This window comes from Numida meleagris, chromosome 8 (genome assembly GCF_002078875.1).
Source record: "Numida meleagris isolate 19003 breed g44 Domestic line chromosome 8, NumMel1.0, whole genome shotgun sequence".
NCBI lineage: Eukaryota > Metazoa > Chordata > Aves > Galliformes > Numididae > Numida > Numida meleagris.
Genome location: NC_034416.1, coordinates 12,535,014 through 12,550,888, shown reverse-complemented (window position 1 = coordinate 12,550,888; position 15,875 = coordinate 12,535,014). Strand labels below are relative to the sequence as shown.

At 51.5% G+C, this 15,875-nt stretch overlaps 1 protein-coding gene across 2 annotated transcripts in view; it reads left to right on the top strand.

The window, feature by feature from the left end:
* Positions 5,762–15,875, top strand: part of NEXMIF (neurite extension and migration factor) — a 44,393-nt gene continuing 34,279 nt past the window's right edge. For both annotated transcript variants that reach the window (XR_002441474.1, XM_021405836.1), the window contains exon 1: positions 5,762–6,737. The gene's annotated coding sequence lies outside the window, so the exon portion shown is untranslated. The remainder of the gene's footprint in view (positions 6,738–15,875) is intronic.

The following is a 15,875-nucleotide window of genomic DNA, read 5'->3' as shown; positions in this document are numbered from 1 at the left end:
TCATGGCTGGAAAGTGTAATTGTAGTTTTTCCCTTTAGCTGCAAGTTTATCCTCCCAAGAAATTGATTTGGTTCTTCTTTTTCTTAAAGAAGACTCGCTATCAGAGTGATGGTACAGGTGGTATGCAGACAGCAAGGATGGGAGCTGCTGGACAAACCAAGCAGGAAGGGTTTTCCCAAGAGCGGTGTGATTTTTGTAGCTGGGAGGAGCTGGTAAGGAGACTCCTCTCCGTGCCCGCTGTTCATTGCAGGACGTGCTGGTGCGAGGCCATGGCCGCTCCTCAGCGGCTGTCCCAGCACCTCGCTGCAGAAGGTGGCAGTGGGCGCGCAGAGTTTGCGAGAGCTGAGCAATGGGTTGTGGGACTGTGGTGATAAATGGCATTTATCATGCACCGTTGATCTCTCATTACTTTGTCTCTGTTGAGATTAATGTGAGTGCTACAAACGTGCAGAGAGCTTCAGTGACTCTCGTTTGGGAATGTGTTGTCTTTAAAAATCAGCCCACTGTGCAAACACGTGCTTTTCCCTGCCCTGAGACGGGACAGGGGCCTGGAGCCCAGCACAGAGCCTCCCAGTAAAGTTGCTCCTTTCGGTGTCTTCTGCTCTGCAGAATGTGGGTGCCATGGCCCTGTCGTCACCTCACTGCTGGCTTTCTTGTGCAAGGCAAACTGCTGCTTGTGCCCTGCAATAGCGGTGGCTCGCTTCTAGGAGGGCTTGCTCAGAGCTGGGTTAGAGGAGAGGATGTTTGGGCAAAATAGGGGGCACTACTTGTGTTTTAGAGGAAGTCTGAATCGTTGTGGTTACTGTGAGGTGCGCTCTCCCCTCACGTGTATTTATTTTATTACCCAGGTTGGCCTGGGTTTGGATGTCGTAAGGGCTTTGTGTGCAAAGCCCACAGTGTCTGAGGAGAAACAGTGCATTTCAATTCACAGCATACTCTTAGGATGGCTGCTAATCTGAACAAGATAAAAAAAAAATCTTGATGGGTTTTAAAACTGATTTTAATTAAGGCTTTTCCTTTCATCTCACCAAAGCCCTGAATTAGCTCCTTCATTCTCCCACAAACATGGGTGGGTGCAGGAGGGAGCACAAGCTCTGAGACCGCCGGGTGACCCCGTGCTGCGCAGTGCTGGGCCTGGCAGGATGCTGAGGGGAGCAAGGCTGGCGGGGCAGGAGCTGCCACCTGCACGCTGCGGGCTGCTGCTTGCTGCTGGGCCTTGTCCCGCAGCCCCCAGAGAGGGAGTGGGGCCAGAACCCACGTGGCATTGCATTGGAGGTGACCTCGCTGCTTGGCCACCTGGCTGGCCGTGACCAGGATCCAGATGGACGCCAGGACGCCTTCATCCAGGAGAGAAGCAGAAGTCTTCCTCCTGCTGAGCGTTCTGGGGCAGGCGAAGCGCTGAGTGGGATGGAGCTGGGCCGCAGGCAGGGCTGGGGCTGCCAGTACTCAGGTAGCAGCCCGCCCTTCCTGCAGCCACCCCAGCAAATAGCTACAGAGGGGAGTCCATTCTTCTTCTGAGCATTTTTATCCTCTGCTGGTTCACAGGAACAGAACCGGTGAGCAGGAAGGGCGAGGGGCAGTGAGATACCCCGATGCTGTGTCAGCCACGTGTCTTTGCCCAGCTGGCAGCTTGCAAGCAGTGCTTCAGAGTACAGTGTTTATTGTGAGGAGGGAGTGAGCAGCACGCAGCGAGCACAGCTCCCTGCCTCCTGCCGGGGAGGACACGCTGCACCCCGACCCTGTGTGCTGCTGCCCTGCGCACCCCACTCTGGTCCCTGTGGCCTTGCTGGGAGCTCTGTGAGAAGCAGCACAGTGCTTGCAAGGCCTGGTATAAAAACAGGCTTTTATAACACAGGTGTTACCTATGGCTGGTTATACCTTCTGCCTGCTGCTGAGTAGAGGATTCTTACATTGCCTGCAAGATCCCCCAGTTGACAAGGGGAGGACCACGCGCGTCCGATGCTGAGCACCGTGACTTCAGTGCTGCCTTTCACTGGTGCTCCTGTAAACTCACTCTGGGACAGGATGCTTTCTGTGCTCCTATGCAAACAGCAGAATCCGTGTCTGTGAATGAAGCAGCGAGCCTGCCAGCCTGGGCCCCTGGGCCTGGTGGCTGTTGTAGCCCTGGTGACATCCCTGACTGTGCGAGGGATGCCATGCATGGAGCATAACACTTGCATGCCCAGGAATAGTGGTAAGAGCAGTGGGTTCATACAGCTGTAATAGGTTGCTCGTTGCATCCCAGGCCAGCAGTAAGCCTGTTCCTTGTCACTGCGCAGCTGCAGGGGACAGCACGAGGTTGTTTCATGTTTCCCAGCGCACTGGGGACAGCACTGAGCCAACTCTGCGTTCCTCCTCAGGGGGGCCCTGCACGTGCCAAGCAAACCGCCTCCTGGCTGGCAGAACCCGTGGCTTTCATCGGCTGGGTGCTGCCTTTGCTTGGGAGCAGCGTGTGGATCCAAACCTGTCCCTGATGACGGCGGGTGCCACGAGGGGCAGGGACCCCCAAATCCCGAACAGCCGTGATGTACTGCGCCGCTTGGGCAAAGTGCGTTTGTTGCCTTGGAAACAAATAGCAGCACTGAACAACTAAATGAAATTTATGGAATCAACTTCAATAAATCTTGATGATAAATGTGCAAAAACATCCACAATTTGATGAAGATCTACAGTATGCAGATGTGAGGGATGACAGTGAGTTGCGGAACTGCTTCGGATCCATTTTTGTGCTGCCACAAATGCGTTCCTGTAATATGGTTTTTTGGTTTCTGAGGAAGCTGTCTGTTTCTTTTCATAGATATGGCATTTAATTTTGATTTCCCGGGTATCTTTTAGCTTAATTGGCACGCTGGATGATTGCAGTGTGTTGTTTTGTCTTTTGCAATTCCTGATTCATATCTAACTCAGGATAAAAATAAAATTGACAACTGTGGCAATCTAAGAGAGCAAGATGCAGCGAGCACCGTGTCAGGCACCGCGCGTGGGTGCAGAATATACCGCCTTGATTGCAGCCCTCGCACAGGACGTCTCCCTGCCTCCTCCTGTGGGGCTGAGCTTTGCGGGATGAGGACGGGTGGTGGCAGCGCGGCGTGGGGAAGGACGCGCACAGCTCCAAGTGCTGTTTTCTAAAATAGATAGTTCTGTTTCTGGTTTGACCTGTGGATCAATAAAGGCTCGGGAATATCAGCGGGCTTGTCTGGAGACCGTTGTAAACCTTTAACACAGCCCTTAATGGAATTTGATGTTTTTCCATTCGTTCCCGTCCTGCTTCTCGTTGCAGCGTCTTATTTTCATGTCTCTCTGCTGGCTCAGGAGCGTGGGGATCTCTGCTTCCCATCACGCTGTGGGGACAGCGGTGGGGTCCCAGCCCTCAGCCCCCCTATACCAGGCTCCTCCGGGACCCAGAGACAGCTCCTGGCCTGGGGCCGCGGTGCCCATGCTCTGCCTGCAGGTGACGCAGCACAGTTCGTGGTCCTGCCTGGGCTGTGGGCTGCATGCAGCCAGGCACCTCGTGGCCAGCACTGTGGTGCTTCATAATGTGTTCTGCTAGGTGTATCCCAGTCCTGGGTGAAGTATGGAGTGCCACAAGGCAGGGGAAGGCAGCACACCTGCCCGGTGCCATCCCGGCGCTTGCACAGGGCTCTGGAGCACTGCATGTATGTGTGCAGTGCGTGGTAGCTCATCCCTAACCTGCAGTGCAAGGCAAGCTGAGCTCCACTAGGAGCTAAATTTAGTGACTCGCTAACTTCTTCTTGATATGTTTTTATAATTTCATTGTATTATGACACTCGGTTTTAAATTTGCATGAGTAAATGAGCTTCTCACTAAGTCAGGTAAAGAGATTTTTCACTTATCTACCATGAAATAAGGCATTAGAAACCAGGAAGAATAGAAAGCAACGTATCCTTGACATATTTCGTTTACATTTTTTTCAACTGTGCTGACTGAACACTTCTAATTATTAATGATATAATAAAGCTATTTGTACTGCATATAGCGGGCTAAATAATTTCACATTATGAAGACTTTTTGTAATTAATTTACTGTTCTGCGTGAGAGCAGATTTTGAAAAACACACATTTACATTTAATTACACACTAAATCTGAACGCTAAGCTGCAGCGAGTGCACGCTGGCCTTTCACCCCGCAGTAGGAGGGCCCGTGGACGAGGTGGATGCAAGAGACCAGCTAGAGCCGTGTTCCTGGCGAGTGGGGAAGGCTCAGCGCTGCCTGGAGGGCCCCAACACTGAGGGGCTGCGGGGGAGCCCAGGGTGCGGCCCCTCTCCACGTTCTGTTCCGCCATCCCAGAGTTACGGTTGTCCTGAAAATGCATCTCAGCTTTCTCTGCAGGTGAGGCCAGGAAGAGCTCAGCGGCACAGAGACCGGCACTTCGGTGTGTCTTCATCCTTTCCCAGGCAGGAGGGCCCCCAGCAGCACCCCACCACCCTGCCCCACCACCTCCCAGCCCCACCGCCTGCCGTCCGCTTGGGTTATTGATTCGCTCTCTCTCTCTCTTTTTATTTTTATTTTTTTTGCTGTTTCATTAATAGTGACAGATGCTTTTAATTAAAAAGAAAAGACAAAACAAAATCCTGCATGAAACGAAAGGAGAATATTCTAATTTGGCGTGACATTATGAGGCAGAATGGCTCCTGGCATGCAAGGTACAGAAAAGGTCATCTTCCCCGGCTGCAGCCTTTGCAACGGTGGAATTAAGTTCAAACTCAGGCTGGTTTTGAAGTCTTAAGTCTCTCTGGGGATTCCTTTCATAACATCTTCGAACTGGATAACACTACAGTAAATGAAATACACTGCACTGGATTAAAGGGTTATTTCCCCTGTGTGTCAGGCTGACACAGAATACCAAACCTCAGGTTGCCTCCGAGTTGTCTCTATCTGCTGATGCCCTCTCTTCTTTCCCTCGCAGCTCTCGGAGTTCTTGCATGCAAGTTTGTGATTATTTATTCGGTTTCATTGCTTTGTGAACGTGGAACAATTTGGTGCAGCGAGGAGCCAAAATGAAGCAGCTAAATGGGAAGAAACATAATGGGCTTAAAAACGTGAAAGAGGTGATGCAGGAAAGAGCGGAGCTGCCTCTTCAATTCTCTTATGTTGCTCTGTAATTTATACCCAAATCCCAAATCCAGATCTCTTTGTGTTGCCACTTGTGCTGAGCAGCACAGACCCGCAGTGACAGTGGGGATGATGCGTGCTGCCATGCTCTTACCTGCCTGGGCCAGCAGCTGAAGTTTGCCAGGGGTCAGTGCAGCGTGCCCGTGGCTTTGAGCCTGCTCCCAGCCTGCTGAAATCGTCCTCCATCTTCCTTTTCCCTGTCACAAGCCCTAAAGATCAGTCTGAAATAACAGCCCGTAAAAGGCTGGCTGTACAGAAACTCACACACTGATGAAAAGGGATAAGCTGTTTCTTCTCCCTGCTCGCCTCCTCCCATCATATTTTGTCCAAGGCATCCCAAGGCTGCCTGAGGTCATGCGGTTGTCTCGCTAAGCAGCAGTGCGTATGGAGATCAAACACCCTCTGTGTTCTCCCTGCGCTTGGGTTTGGTGACAAACAGGGCGCTGTCCACAGACGTGGTCTCTGCACGCAGGTGCCTGCCTCTGACTGCTGTTCCCTGTATGAATCCCTGGTCTCTGGCTGAGCGTCCTCCTGCCTGCAGGTTTCCCTCTGCGTGCACTCCTGGCTGCGCTGCCCTGCAGCTGCTGCCTGCTCAGCCCTGGGCTTGGGGCTGCTGCCCTGTGGCCGTGCCCTCACTGTGCCCACCTGCTGGTCCGAAGCAGGGGCCCATGCCACGGGAGCTGTGTGTTCGGTGGAGTCCCACTGGAGGGATGCTGCATGCCGCGTCTCCTCCGGTGCCAGGTTACTCGTGTACTTGCTCGTGCCCGTTGAACACATGCAGGAAATGGTCGTTTTGGGTTTCTGCTGCCCACGAGTGCTTTGCGTTCTCTGCATTTCCAGACGTAGCTCTCGCCGGGCGCTTCGGAAGGAGGGCTGGGGGCAGCGGGTCTGAGTGCGCCTCCAGGTTATTTCCTCATGTATTTATAAATATGTTTTGTAGCACCAAAAGAAAAGATCACACGTGCATTGCTGGGCGCTCCCAGCAGCGTTGCGTTGCAGCGTGGCAAGGCGGGGGCACTGGGTTAGCAGACCCGGCTTCTCGTTTCCGCGCCGTCCTCCATGCCTCGAGCAGCACTGTTCATTTGTGCTTTCTCTTCCGCGCTCTGTGAAATGGAACAGAAAAGCTTCCTGCCTTTGTTAGCGCACTTAGGGCTTGGCCGAGGCCGGTGGGCAGGGGCTGGATGCTGCGCTGCGTGCAGGAAGCACTGCTGGGTGTTGTGTCGGTGTTCCTGCAGCGTTAGCGCGTGGTTCTCTGTCCCAGTCCGGGAGCCCCGGCCCGGTTCTTCCCACGGCCGAGCTCAATGTCCAAGTGGTTTGGGGAGCGCTGCTGTTCGGTGGTTGTGATGTTTGTAGGTGTTGAAAACAGAAGGAAGCATTTATGTAGGTGTCGCTAATTTAATTTAATTTGATCAGATATGTATGTACGGAGAGGCCTGTTCCGCACTAAAGTGCTTCTCTTTATTTTGCAGTCTCCATCGTCATCAAATACAACTCCTTTCATTCTCCTCCTCCATTCACCTACCCAAAGACCAAATCTGGAAATAGTAACCAAAAGAGAAGCCCACATCACACACAAAGCAGAGAAAGGTTGAAGTAATTTAAGGGTAAGTAATTTTTCGCCCTTACTCTAACTGAAAGCTTTATGTTCAGGGGAAAGCTGTACCAGTAAAGTGTGAGGCGGCGTAACAAAGCTATTGAACGTGTATGGTGCTGCTCTGTCAAACTGACTGAAAAAGCTGAATGATGAAAGCCGGGGGTAGCGGCACCTTTTGAAGGTGAGAAAGTGGCCAGAGCTGAGTGAGCTGCGAAGGGTGGACGCCTGCACCATGCCCTGTGGGTGATGCTGTTTGCTCTGTGCAGTTGCCAGTGGTGCACTTGGCATATGCCCTGCATGTACTGTGCTTCCATGCGCCTTCTTCTCTAGACAGACTGGATATGCGTTTGCTTGGATCTGAAAACTTCGCTTCACACATCTGGGTTTTCTGTTTTATTGCTGCTTTTTTTTTTTTTTTTCCTGCAATGTTTGTTCATGCAAAATTCATATCTGGGAAGGGCATCTCAGATCCCCGCTTCAGAGTCAAAAAGGGAAAGCATGGAACTGAAAAGAGAGATTGTATCACTTAAGAAATATGATTCATGAATTAATCCTCGTCTGCTACACCATCTGTGGCGTGTGTTTCAATACCAAATCCTCTTCTTACATCTCTTTAAAAAACCCTCTCCCCACTGGCTGCTGAGCGCCCTGCCATGCCGAGGGGAGCTGGCCGCTCCCGCAGGTGCACAGAGATCTCAGGAAGGTGGGTGCCCCTCGCCCTCGCTGTCACTCGTGGTGGCCCAGCAGTGCCTGGTGGCCGCAGCCTGGCGCTGCCCTGGCATGCAGTAACTACAGCCCCAGTAGCTCCCTGGCACCGGCGGTGCTGAGAGATGGAGGCCTGCCAGGAGCTCGGGGCCGGCGCTGAAATATTGCGGGTTTGTTGCCTTTCCATTCATTTTGCTTTCACGCCTTTCTGCCTTCCTGACTCATGGCCACGCGGCCTCTGCTTGCAATTTCTATTTGCTGCGGTAACACCTCCTGGACAAGGCGGGAGCGCCTGCAAGCGCTGATGCTTGCTGATGCTTGCAGCTGCTTTTTGAGCTTCCTTTTTAATTGAGTATCTGAAGGCAGGATAGTGACAGAGCAGAACACAGCAGCGATGCTTTTTGCCGTGGTAGGAAGTACAAATGAAGCGCTCAGCGAAGGCGAAGCAGAAGAAGCACATTGGGCAGAGCCCATGTGTCCCAGTGGGAAGTGGTCATCCTCACAGCCAGGTGCCTGGTCAGGGGTGCCAGGCCAGTTCCTGAGCTTGCTGGTCCCTAGGAAATGCTTTCCCGTGCTTTTCCCTTGTCCCACACCTGCCTGCTGTCTGGGAGCCCTTGGAAGTGCAGGTGCTTTACTGACGGGAAGTGCAGCGTAAGCCCCGCAAGCACCAAGCATCCCGAGGCTGCCGTAAATAGCAGTGTGTGAAGGGGAGAAGTGTCAGCAATGTTCAACCCAAACTGGACTTACAGACTGCATTATTTCTGAATGGAAAAGACCTGCAGGAATACAGACCTGAATCAACACCCAGCTCTCACTGCACACCAGTGCTTTCACTAGGAACTCTGGCCGCCTTACTTTTTGCCTTTGCAGTATTTTGCAACTGTCTTAAGTCATATTCTGCAACTGTTTCAATCATTTTTGACCCAGGTTCCTGAATTTATGTGCCGTTATTTGTCTGTCCTGCGCTGAAGTTTGGGAAGCTCAGGCTTTCCCTGGGTCTGTTCTGGGTGCATCACACCAGCAGTCTCACTGCTGATTTTCCATCATAAGAGGGTTTCGGATTCTGTACCTTTGAGAGATTTCAGAATCTCTACTCCCTCCTGCAGGGGAACAGCAAGGGGCAGGGGAGCATCACTTCATGGTCTGGTCGTTAGGACCCCGGTGAAACAGCTGCTTGTTTCTCATAAACAATCGTGCCGAGAGGGAAATTGGCTTGTGTCTGTACATACTTTTTGGATGGGGAAAATTAAGCAGTAATAGCTGGAAAAATAATATGGGTTGTGAGATAATAGATGCCTAAGGGATGAAATTAAGCAGTACTTTACAATGAAGGAAGAGGTTTTGGCAATGCATCGTTTATGTTGGACTTTTTTTGTTTGCCAGAGGACTGGTATTGCTTTGGAGGGGTTGTCCTCCAACATATTTCACCAGCAGACACCAGAGCATTACACAGGTCCTTCTCTCCTCCAGGGGAACGTGTGACATTCCTGCTGGCAGAGAGCCCTGTGCTCAGTCCCACTGCTTGGTGCTGGTCCCTGCTGCCCTTGCCCTGCGTGCTGGCTGAGCTGTGGGGGACGGCCTGAATCATTAAGCTTGGAAAAGAGCACTAAGATCCTCTAGTGCAACCGTCACCCCATCACCATGCCCACTAACCTGTGTCTGTGGGACCGCCAGCTTTTAACTCGGGAAACCCTCCTGGGGGGGCCCTAAGCAAGAAAGGGGCTCGGGGGGGAGTCCCGAGGTGTGGGGCCGGTGGCTCCCATTACCTGCAGTGGGACTCGAGGTGCTCATCACCCGTGCAAATGAGGCCGCGCTGCCTGGCACGTTGAAAACAAAGTCATTAAGTAGCTGTTGCATTAAGACTGCTTTTATTCATGGAGTGTAATGTGATTCATTTGCCCTTTTGCTCTCATGTTGAGAAGGCAGTCATCTAGTATGCATCGCTGGCTGCTGGCTGCAGGGAGAGCTTTTTTATTTATTTTTTTTTACCTTTTTTTTGTGAGGGAGCAGACATTTTCATCAAGTGCTGCAGGGTTGTCCCTTTTTTTGGAGAGCAGCCCTGTTGGTGGAAGTGCTGAGCTCAGGCCTTCTCCGTGCCTCAAGGCCCAGATCCTCCTTGCTGCTGTGCTGGGGGCATGGCTGGCGGGGCTGTGGGAGCCCTCTGGCCTGGGCTGCATCCCTGGGGCAGGCACGAGGGGCACACCGGGTTGCATGGCTGAGCTCGGGGGCCTGCATATCCCCTTGTGTCCCCAGGACACCCAGTGCCACCAGAGCACAGGGCATGGGGTCTGGCCAATGCAGGGTGAGATGTGCGGTGGGACCCCATTATGTGGGGGGGTCTCTGGCAAAGGGTGAAGGAGGCAGTGGGTCCTTGGTGCTGCAGGTGGCTGCTTGCGGTTAGGTGAGAAGTTAAGTGCAGCCAAGGGAAGTCAGTCCTTCCTGGAGTTACAATAGGAAACACGCCGAGCGAGGGAATAGGGTAGAATATGGAAGAACAGAAAAATGCAATTTTTTTTAATGTTAGCACGGGGAGCATTAACTAAGTCCCTAATTTCAAGAGCAGCAATGAGTAAGGCAGTTTGAGTCACTGCTTCTTGTGGCGGATGGGATCAGAGCGGTACAGCTCCGCATGTTGGAGCTCAACCTGCAAAGTAGGAAGCAAGAAATTCCTTTTTAGCCCCAACAATAGAGGCCAGCACTTCTGAAGCACGGAGATCTGATCCGTGTCTCGGCACTGCGTCAGATTCCAGGCAGTCACGCACGGCACGGGGACCATCTCCAAGTCCTCAAGTGACCATGGGCTTCTAAAGCTACAGGGTCCTACTATGTGTATAAATCAGCAAGGCATATTTCAGAAGCAAAAGGCAGGGGGAGAGTGACTGCAGTGCCTTGTCCTTCTCCCCTCCGTGACAAAGATGCAGTGTCCACTGGCCAAGCTGACGCTAGGGAGGAGGCAGCCAAGCACAGCCCAGGGTGCGGGCCTGGGAAGGGCTGTTCTGCAGGAGCTGGGCCCTTCCTTTGGATTCTCTCCTACCCTGTGTTGATGGGGAGGCGTGAGAAGAATGGGTCTGGTGTGGCTAAACATAAGGGGAAGGCGTTTTCGGAAGAGCTCAGGGCTGAGAGCTGTTGGGGAGGGGGGATTTTTTGCCTCTGACGATTGGGGTAGACAGAAGAGGAAAAGTGCTTGGAGCTGGGGAGGTAACAATGCCGACCTTCCCTGCTCTTGTTTTCAAGCAAGAAATGCACAAATCGCTGCCGATACTGCTGAGTGGTTTCCTGCTGCTCTGTGGCTTGGTTTGGATCCGCAGTTGTTCCTAACCTGGTTCCCATTTCCGTTGTAGTAGCACACAAAAGCAAGCAAATCCTTGCCCGTGGAATTGTAATTGTTTTGTAAGCGCTGCCCGATAGGAAGACTGCTTCACAAACACCTTCACCTTGCATCGTGCTTTAGATCCTAAATGGATTTTGAATAGATTAATGCATTTCAGAGTGTTCTAGAAAGGTCAAAAACAGAAAAGAGGATCTAATAGCAGTGTAGCAACCAGCTGGTTGCACTGGGTTTCATTTTACTGCCATAGTAACACTATGAGCCACAGTGTTAATACTGTGCCCACTGAATGCCATTCCCCCCCTCTTTTTGTCAGAAAACAAGCCCATAAGAAGATATTTTCTTCCTCAAGAATTACTGTAAGGCAGTAATAGGCTTTTTGGAGGGGACCGTCCTCGTACCCAAAGACGTAAGGTGGGTAATTTACAAGGCAATGTGCAAATGCCAAATTGTTAGGCAGAACTGCTGCTGATTTAGAAGGCAGTTAATGCTATAAATGTGCCAAGTGCCAGTAGAGTGTTTCTACAGATGGAATAACTGGAAATATTGGAGAGGTTCCAAAGGTTTAATCAAATTCAACCAGTCTTTTTTTTCTTTTCTTCTTCTTCTTTTTTTTTTTTTTTAAACTGCAGAATTCTCTAAGGGATGCGAGTTGCAATAGTAGATTATTCCATTGCTTTTAGTACCGGGGGAGATTTTCATAGACGCGATAAAGCTTTCATGCAGACCCGCCAGCAGGTACACAATCAGGGCAACAGCAGCTATGCTGGGAAAGCCCACATTGGTGGCGTTAGCGGGAGCATCCTCTTTAGATACCACGGCAAGAGACTGTGGTAGACTGCTCTGCAGCATGGTGGAAACAAGGGAAGGGTGCATGGAAGCAGCTGGCGGCAGAATTCATGCTCCTGCACCATGGTTCTGCTGCACCTGGGCAGGTAGCAGCGCGCTCTGGGCGTGACAGCCTCTGCGCGGCTCAGCGTGCGGTGCCGGGGCACGCATATGTTTCTGCACAGATGCACACCTTCCCCTAGTCTTGTTGACAGCCTTTCCAAGGCTTCTTAGTTAGCCAGACCATATGTGCTTGGGCATGGAGCTAGTGCGATGTGGAAAGAGCATCACATTATCCTTGGGCTGCAAACACCAGCAGGAGCAATTGAAAGCAAATTTTGTCTGCAAGATGTAGAGCTCTTGAGCTTGCATCGCGGGGCATTCGTGATGATTGAACGTGATTTTTTTTTTTGCTCATTTGTTAAAACCAAGTTCCAGAAAGCCATTTCCTTTTGTTCTATTGCAAAATGAGCTCTCCTTGTCCATGCCTTAAACACAACAACAAAGCATGGATGAACGCTACCGGGGAGAAGAGGAGGCATTGTGGCACATCTGCAGGTCGGGCCTTGCTTCTGACAAGGTGGTAGGGACCAAGCTGTGGTAGGGCTGGAGATGACGCCGTGGGGTTTCCCTGCAATTGGTACGGAAAATGAGGAGCCCCACTCCCTGCTGGCTGCGGGGTTTTGCTTAGGGCGGCACAGCCACGAACCTGAAACCGTAAGGAAGCACTGGACGTGGAGTGATGCTGTGACAGCCCTGAAGCTTTTCTCTTGCTGGGTTTTTTTTCATGTGACATTTCTTCAGTGAGACATTTTTTTGCAGATGGCCTGTTCGGATCCATTAATTGTCGCTCCTCTTGTTTTGTAAGGGAGGAAGAGCTGCTTGCTTTCCCTGGAGTGTTTGGTATCAACCTCCTCTGCTCTCTGCTGCTCCAGAGCTGGGGTCTGTGCCCCCCCCCAGCCCTCTCTGCCCGCGTTCTGCCAGACCCCCGCGTCGCTCTGTGCAGCATTTCTCACTGAATAAATTGCTACAAAGCTATTAGCCTCAATGCCACAGTCTGCTGCTCCCGCGTTCCTGCACCCACCTCCGCCCCACAATTGATCCAGCCTGCTGTCTGTTTGCTGCAGTCGAGAATGCCGGGTGCCGCTGCGCACAAATTGCTTTAAAATTGAATTGTTTAAAAACGTTTTCGAAACATCCCTTCCCTTTGTGGCACTGTCCGTGGTGCCAGCCAGGGCTGGGAGCTTGTGCTGATTGCTGCCGGGCAGCAGGCAGGGGAAGATTCTCAATTTCTTATGGGTTTTTTTTGTTGTTTTTTTTTTTAAGCCAATGCAGAAATTAAAGACTATGTGACGGTGTGAATCGGATCTCTGATGTGTGCTGTTGTGTGTGATCTGCGTCCCAGATTGTGCACCCAGCCCAAACGCTGAGCTCATGTGCCTCGGCTCCTCGCCAGCTCTGCTGCTGCGCTGCGGTTTGGGTTTCCCGTTGCTGTGTGTAGTGCTCGCCGACAGCTTCGCCTTCCCAGCAGTGCTGTCCTGAGAGGGCTGTTTTCCTGGTGCCCTGGTTGTGCATTACCCAGAGGTGTTTCAGAGATGCACCTTTCAGGTCTGGTTGGCAGTGTGGGGGAGCACAGGTGCGTAACCATTGCGGTGTCCCAGTAGGAGGCCGGTGGCAGCGTGTGGTCACAGCATTTGGGAGCGCGTCCCTTCAAAGAACCCGAGGCTGCTGGTGGAGGACTGGGGCCACATCACTCCCCTCTGCAGATGGGGCTGCAGAAGCTAAAGGTGCTGTGGAGCCCATGAGCCAGGTACACGGGGACTGTCCCTGTGTCCATCCACAGCAGTTTTCTGCACAGATAGGAAAAGGCTTTGCAAGTGCTGTGGGAAGAAGATTTGGAAAAAGTGAATAATTTTCAGATAGTATTGAGTCTCACCTTGAGAAACGTTTTGTTATACAAACAGCGCTTCCAGTAGTTCTTGATGCTCCTTTGTTTCTCATTTCTCCCCCCCCAAACTCCTCATTGCTCCAGAAACCAACACAAGAGCCCTTCTGAAGCGACGTTTACCTCAAGTGCTGCTATATCCGGATCCATTGATTTTGTCAGAACATCATCCGTGCCTAACTGGAGCACCAAGTGTTGAAGAGTGATGCAGTCCTCCCTTCCTGCAGGCCTGCCCTGTTTTTATGGCCATGGATGTGCCGGAGATGGAGCACACTTTACGGGGCGACCATCTCAGAGCATCCCTGTGCTGTACAGCCCCATTCCACGTGGTCTGTCCCCAGCAGGTGCCAAGGGCCGGGCTCAGCAAAGGGAGAAAGTTTGTTCTCAATGCCCTGACATCTTTGTGGCTGGCTGGCAATGCATGGGGGCATTCCTGAATTTGATCTTCCTTTAGGGCTTTTATTTTAAATGCAGTATACTGCGGTTGTATTACCGAGGTCTTGCAGTGCATGGCGGGTTCCTCTTTGCTAGCCTCGCCCAATGCTCCCTGCATCCTACAGTCTCAGCCTCTTTGCCCTTTTTCCATCGCACGGTGATGCATGTCCTGGTGATATACCCTGGCTGTGTCCTTCTAACGTTTGCACACACATTCCTGTGTTATGCTGAAAGTGGTTTGAGCAGATTCCTGCAGGAACGTCTCCCAGACCTGCAGCACCTCCCTAAGCTCTTCCCTTTGTCAGCAAGAAGCACACATGTTTAGCACTATGGAGGTCTGTGGCCTCACCCTTGTAACCACTCTGCCCAGCCAACCTCCCCGCTGTCTGCTGATAGACACAGCAGTGCTGCAGCAAACTGAATGTAGAGTACATCATTGTGACATCTGTACGTGTTTTAGTTTGAGAGCACATTTGGGCATTTGACAAATAATAGAAGTAGGAAGTTAGCCTGGTTGATGGGTCCTGTACTGACACCCCTGAAGCTCACCCAGAGAACTTATATATACTTGTACCAATTGAGTTACAAGTCTTGGTTCAGACAGGACCACTTTTCACTGCAGACAGCAGTTCAGGTCTTCATTTAGGTGTTGTCATTTCTGTTGTACCATTGTGCAGGAGGCTGTCGTCCTGCTGACGTTTACAGCAGGCCCAGTAACGTGCTCAGCAATAAACCATCTGTCAGGAAATTCCTGCTTCGCTGCTGCGTTGGGCTCACATCTGAGCTAGAGGTGAGCCACTCCTGTTACCCTGTTGTGGTCCCAGCCCCACTTCTCATCTTCTAATTCTTTTTTGCATCTGTTTTTTTAAATGCTCTTATCTTGGGAGTTCTCCCAAGGGCAAGAGACGTACATTTGTGCAGACAGTGTTGTGCATCTGTACTTTGCAGCACTGACCTTGTGTGCCGCAGCTAGATGCCATCTCCAGTCTGCTCAGTGTGTGGTGATGTCATTTCCATGGTCGTGTCATCTTCCCCTTGCTGGGGAGGACGTGAGGATGGCTGACACGAGGTGTGGGTCCACTTGCCTGAGTGGGCAGATGGAGCACTTCTCATTGAGGTTAACAAAGGCAGCATCACTCGGGGAGAGTGGGAATCCCGCATCACCCCAAGGAAGGCTCTGAGCCAGAACCTCCTCATCTGAAGGAAGTGCAGTGACCATCGCTGTCACCTCTTGCTGTCACGATGTGGCATTGCAGGTCTGGTGCTCCACGTGTCTAATGAGGGTCTGCAAGTGACGTATTTTCTCCAGACTGAGCAGATCTTTCCAAAGGAACAGAGAAAATATGCAAAAGTATAAAAGTCTCTTTCAGTCTGTACTGATTTTAGGTTTATCAGAACAACGTAGTTATTCATTTCCCTGCCTTCTAGTGCTCGGTGGGGACAGGGGGCCAAGCCACCCTCCCGGCACCCACATCTGCTCCTCGCTGCTCTCCATCCCCTGCATGCCCAGAGCTGTTCCTCCCCGGCTCTTGGCCAGACGAGGATTTCAGTATGTGGGAAGTTGGGAAGTTTGGCCACCCTCGGTATCATGGGTTTGTTAAACACAGGGGAGCTCAGATCCCATTCAAATGGCTGTAATTTGGAGGAGCTTGAGACAATGTGAGAGGACTTCGTAATAAAATTGTGTCTATTACTTTGGAGAAAAAAAGACAAAACTATTCAGTTTGACTCAACTATTTAATTTTTGGAACTTAAGGGTTAGATATTAATATGGGCTTGGCAGAGAGTTCATCACTTGTAAGGCTGTGCTGAGTTCTTCATGTGCTGAGATCAGTGTTTGAAGTCCAACCTGTCTTTGTGGAAATTATCTCTGGACAAATAATTGGCCTCGATGGGGAGGTGACCGG